Source organism: Limulus polyphemus, unplaced genomic scaffold (assembly GCF_000517525.1).
Source record: "Limulus polyphemus unplaced genomic scaffold, Limulus_polyphemus-2.1.2 Scaffold77550, whole genome shotgun sequence".
Taxonomy (NCBI): Eukaryota; Metazoa; Arthropoda; class Merostomata; order Xiphosura; family Limulidae; genus Limulus; species Limulus polyphemus.
The window spans coordinates 1-6193 of record NW_013743146.1 but is presented as its reverse complement, the minus strand read 5'-3'; the positions used below and the strand labels follow the sequence as shown (position 1 = coordinate 6193).

Genomic DNA, 6193 nt, shown 5'->3' with positions numbered 1-6193 from the left:
AGCTATTTATGTGTACGTAGCAGGGTTCTCCATTAAAATGTAAATATTTTAAATAATTATTAAACAATATTTAAGAAATAATTAAATATTTTATTATTAAACTTTGTTACCTACCCAAGACCAAATTTTTATAGGCCCTGGCAAACCCTAATCCATTTTCTCCACCCTCATCCCGCAGATGTGTTTTGAAAAGCAATGTATAGTTGCTAACTGACATATAATGTGTTTTGCTCGCAGTAGTAACACTTTTTTTGAACTGTCTCACTGGTAGATGGTTTAATTAGCAACCAAGCTTACAGTTTCTTTAAATTTTCTTCTCTTCAGTCTTCCATTTTTGACATTCAGATTTGTGTTTCTTTTTTCTGAGGTGACTTTAACTCAAAATGTTCTATTTTATTTCATAAATAAGCAGTACACAGTGGTCAGATTTTTCTTATGTAACTGTATACTTCTCATGACTAATAACAAAGGAAAAAACTTACACTAAAGATGCTGGCAAAGATTTCTGTAAAATATCATGGCAATATTGATGGTTTAATACAACAAAAATGTATTTAGTCACACATTTCTTGATCCTGCAGCAAGTCCCTCTGTGACATCGAGAATCTTGGGTTTGATTGTAACTAAAGCGTACATATATACCAATACATTTTGGATTGGGGGATACTATTTTTGTAGAATCTCCAGAACAACAAATTGAGTAGTGTACCAATGTCAATGAATGGTTGTTAAATTATTTCCATTTACACTTTTGGAAATGAACTGTTTAAGGATGCTGAGTTTAAGAATGTTCTCAGTGAAAAAGGCAACAAATCAGATTTGAGATTATTTCAAACTGATTTTCAGTATTAAACCACTAGTTGACTATTGTGTCATGTTGGTAGATATTCTGAATGTATTTCTTACTTGTTCTGCACTCTCCTGATAGGATTAATGTTGAGCCCTGATGGAAGGTTGCTTGCACTTTCTCACTAGTGGAATACCGTATGTTTCCATATTACGTGGTTGCTTTGTTGTTTCTTCTTAGAGAGAATGGTTTTTTTGGTTTGTATAGTCTTTTAGTTATTAGCTGTGGTATCTTCTATTGCTTTTGTATTGACAGAAGAACTGAAGTGAACTCTTTCACTGCCACATTTAGAAATAAAAAAAACCTCCTAGTGTCAGGTTTATTTTCAGACAATAATAATAAACTAATAGACAAATTTAATATTTTTTTTACTCATCAGAAACTTGAAACTGGTACACTTTGGGAAGTTTGAAGAATATCCTTTCTTTATGGTTCTGATTAAGAACTTAGTACACGGGATCACATACAAAAATTGTAATGGTTTTAAAAGGAGAACCAAAACTCAAGCACTTTCATATACTTCACTATTCTTCTTCAGGAAAATAAAGAAGAGTCAAAAGGTTAGAAAAAATTAAATACTTGGCTAAGTTGTAATTAACATTTACTAAATGCGATATAATTGTTCCAACTGGACATATTTATGGAGTTTTATGCACCACAAATAATGCTATATTAACATGCTCAAAGTCTTGATAAACTTGTTCTTCGGTAATTACAAGTTGTTTGGAAATTTTGTTGTTGTTGTTAGATCAGTAAATAAGATCAGTTAATTTTTGTAATTGTCTGCCAAATTGTTTATGGCCTTAGTAATGTAATCTTTATGACTTGGTAGTATTCCAAGTGTCTTATTTGAGTGTGCAATGATTCTACGAACATTTTCAAACTTGCTGTTTCTTCTGTTTGAGCTGTAATGTTTTCTGAAGTATTCATGAATAGCTTCTCTTTAGATATGTAAGTAATGGATTAAAGCTATCTAGAAAAGGTTCTCAAATTTGGAAAATGCTCTGTTGTATGTCTGTACAACTTGTAGCCTGTAGCTAGGTTTCATACAGTGCGTGAACATAAAAAGAGTTCCTTGTTTAAAGCCCCCTGGTGGCTCAGTGGTAAGTCTGAAGGCTTGTGGTGCTAAAAGTTAAGTATTGATATCCATGGTGGACAGAATATTGATAGCTCATTGTGTAGCTTTGTGCTGAACAACAAACAAATAAATTATGGTTAAAATTTCAGTTTGAATTTCAAATAAATATATTTCGAACTTCATGCATGTAATTCATATTTGAGTCATGTATTTAGTATAAATATAAATTTTCATCGCATTTAAATTAATTTTTAAAACTTAAAAGCATTATCTTTATTTATCATGTAGTTCTACGATATGTGGACATATATATATTTATATATATATTCCAGCATTTTAATAGCAATATCTTCCTCACTTCATCCCAAAACTGTTTATTTGCTGAGATTTCCTCAAGTGACACCTCTATTTTCCTTATTTTTAGAGCATGTGAGACATGAGTTCACTAATTGGCAATTAGCTGATTTTTTTAATTTTTTTGTCAGGAAAATAGCACATAATGACCAGAAATAGAAAGCTATTTTTCCCATTGGTGAATCGGTTAAGTGTTGGGGACAAACGTGTCTTAGAACTCAACTACCAATGGACTTAGATCTTGAATGTGAGGTTCATTTCATGCTCATATTTGACTTTTTATAAGTATTATGTTTTTCGTATAAAGCCAGATTTGTACTCTGTAAGAACATATAAATTTCTGAACTTACTTTCTTTTAAATTTGAGTAATTTTTTTTTTAAGCTAACTAATTTGTGTAGCTTTGACTTTAACTTGTGAGTTTTAGTTGGAGTAATTTTACTTAGATTATATTTAGTGAAGTGTACTTGTTGGTTTAACTGGAAATGTAGCTTTTTGAAGTTTTCATATTATAGTTTTGAGCTTAACATATAGTAAGAATACACCAGGATGATACAAGCTTTAAAATAAAGTCTTCACTATTTATCTTATCAGTTTGACACACACATACACCACTACACAGTTACCTTTATTTAGATTTATTTTGTTTATGTTTTTTTGTGAATAACCATTTGTGGACTTGCAAGTCGTACTTCAGTCAGTGTCGAATCTTTGTTCTCAAAGATCCTAGTTGTGGATTGGAGATATAATTATACTTCATGAGCTATTATTCTACAAGTTTCCAGTTAGTGGGCTTAACTGACTGCTTTTGCAAGAAAAAACCATTGTGCATAAGAAATATCACAGTATGTACATGTCTTATTTTCCTATGTTAGCACCTACACATATTTGGATACAGAAATTAAATTGAAAAGAAAAAATTAAGATTACTAAACTTTAATTTTATTCAATTCTTAAGAAATATATATAACTTTGTTAACTAACATTGCATAAAAAATTATTTAGTCCTTGAGCTTCTTTGTTTATGATTAACCAAGGAAGTGTATTTCCTTCGATGATAGTGATCATCTATTACAACAATACTCAGTTTTTTCTTGTTCTGAAAATATGCACGCACCTTACTATCTAAATAATCATGTGCATGCACATGCATCAGAGTTTTTAAAAAAGTCTAACGTTAGGTCATAGAATAACAACATAAGTTTATTTATTGGTAGTATTAAGTACGGTTAAGTTTAGCCTTAATAAACTAAAGCAAAAAATTTATACAATTTACAGTGTTAATCTATCTCTATCGAATATAGGCCATATTGATAAAGGCTTAACTAATGTTAGGCCTAAGACAAGTGGACTTTCAGATATCAGTGTCTGTGATTAGAATTATTTTGTACTGTTGCAATAAAGAATCTAATTTGACCTCAAATGTTTTGTGGGTCTTCGCTAGTGTCTAATTAAAACATAATATAAGGCATCAGCTTAGCATGATAGGGTTGAGTGAACAGAACAGTTTTAATTTTATATTTGAAAGTTTGCCTTGTAGTATTTCTAAGAATTTACATCTCAGTGGAGTACGGTGTAGTAGAATTCACATTCATTATTACAAAACAGTTCTTCTTTTTGAAATACTGTAGATTTATGTGTTTATAAAAGTCTTCCTTAATGAAAAAATAGTCCAGATGACACTATTGGAGACTTGAAAAAATTGATAGCAGCTCAAACTGGAACTAAGTGGGATAAAATAGTTCTGAAAAAATGGTAAGTTACCTGTATTGTCATGGAAAGCAGTTTCAATATTCATTACGTATATGACAGGTACACTGAATAGAATTTATATTTTTTAAGTAATACCCTCAATGCTTATCTTGTTCCAGAAGGTTGCGTAATATGACTTTCTAAAGGTGACTGACTGAATTAGAGTTGGGCAATTAACTTCCTAGATTTTGACCAACCTCGTAACCATGAAACTATACATGCTATCTCTCTAAATGTACTAATTGGAATTTCAAAAAATTGGGCAACTTTTAGTAAACATTAGAAGTCGGTTGTATACGAGAAAAATTAGATTTTTTACTGAAGATTTTTTTTTCATCTTACAATTTTCATATTAATCTTCAAGGTTTTGTCGAAACGTTGTACATTTGCTGTTATATTAAAGTTTTTCTTCATTACCCATTCAAGCCGTCTCCAGCCATTATTAGTCTCAAAGTGGGTTCCTCGTCATCGAATTTGAATTCACACTATGTAGTTGAAAAAAAGCACAGTTTGATAAAGATAAAATATTTATATCTTTTTATGAATAAGATATACTTGTCTCCATAAAAACAACAATTTTTGATGTATTTTTATTTAAACTAAAAAGCTATTTTTCTTGAGATAATGGTCTGTTATTCCCATCACTATTATTCAAATCTAAAAATGCACATTTCATGTGAAAAGCTTAATTTTGTATGTGCATGTCTATGCATCCAAACTAAACACTTTACGTAAGTAATTATCATCATCGTAAATATGAGTCAATATCAAATGAGTAATGTCAGTGTGAAACACAACTAATAATGTGTCACACTTTCTTGTATTCGTAGTGTTAACCCTGCGGTGTTCACTATGATCTCTTCATTAGAGTTGACTAAATCCTTCTTCAAGCAGTAAAAGTTTGTGTGTGCGTGCACATCTGTTGTATGTAACAGCTTCTACGGAGAATTTGTACTAAATGTGTGATATATTTTTTTATCTTTACCTTATGTTTTTAACTTGTGTACTTGTTTATTTCTCTATGAAGTACCAGAATGTTTGTACTGCAAAAGCTTATTTCATTGAAGTTTTTCTCCTGTTGTTTAGGTACACGGTTTTTAAGGATCATATTAAACTAGAAGACTATGAAATCCACGATGGTATGAATCTGGAACTTTATTATCAGTGAAATCCAATTCAGTTGAAGTAATTTTACATCAACATGAAAGATCACCCAGGAACTGGAGTTTTCACACGTGTTTCATGTTTAGAGCTAAAGATATGTCAATGTGAAATAAGATTGACACTTCTGAAACTTATCTAACTGTGTGAATTTCCAGAGTCAAAGATGTTACAAAAGAATTGAAGATTAGACATAAACAAAAACTGAGTTCTTAAAGACAATTTGTTGAATTTTCTTATTAAATGCTCTTCCATGTAAACCATATGTTTGAATTGTTCCATCACCCTTATGTTTCTCTCTTTAACGGTTTTGAAACGGTAAGTTTTAGTAATATAGTAAAAAAAAATTAGTATTATCTTTTGATTTTGTTAGACGAAAACAGTCCATGTCAATTACGTTCAAGTGTTTCATATTACTACTTTACAAATGTGCACAATTTAACTGTAGTATCATCTTTTAAAGATGTTTAATTTCGTACATTTAAAGAACCATTATGAAACCTAAGGAAGAAAATCATCATTTCTATGTAAAACAATTCTTTACATACAGTTTGCTGTATTGAACATGTTAACTTTAATAGCAGAAAGTAATTATTATGATTTCATGAACATTTTGGAAATAAAGTGTTGCTTTCGTTAACTCTGACCAACTTTAGAATATCATTTATTAAAATCAACATGTGTATGATTTCTGATTTTTTGTATCTAATGTATGAATTAAATTTTTGTTAAAGAAACTGCTTTTTTTTTATCCCAACCCAGAAGTTCTTACGATTTTTTGGCTTCTACAACAAAAGATTTTACTTCTAAATAGCCCGGCATGGCCAGGTGGTTAGGGCACTCGATTCACAATCTGCGGGTCGCGGGTTCGAATCCCCGTCACACCAAACATTCTCGCCCTTTCAGCAGTGGGGGTGTTATAAAGTGACGGTCAATCCCACTATTCGTTGGTGAAAGATTAGCCCAAGAGTTGGCGGTGGGTGGTGATGACTAGCTGCCTTC

The 6193-nt window shown here is 30.9% G+C and overlaps 1 long non-coding RNA gene across 1 annotated transcript; it reads left to right on the top strand.

Annotated features, from left to right (window-relative positions):
* The first annotated feature begins 3695 nt into the window (after positions 1–3695).
* LOC111084505 lies at positions 3696–5837 on the top strand. The gene is made up of 2 exons (XR_002609596.1): positions 3696–4033; positions 5117–5837. It is a non-coding gene; the product is annotated as an uncharacterized LOC111084505 (long non-coding RNA).
* The last annotated feature ends 356 nt before the right edge of the window (positions 5838–6193 follow it).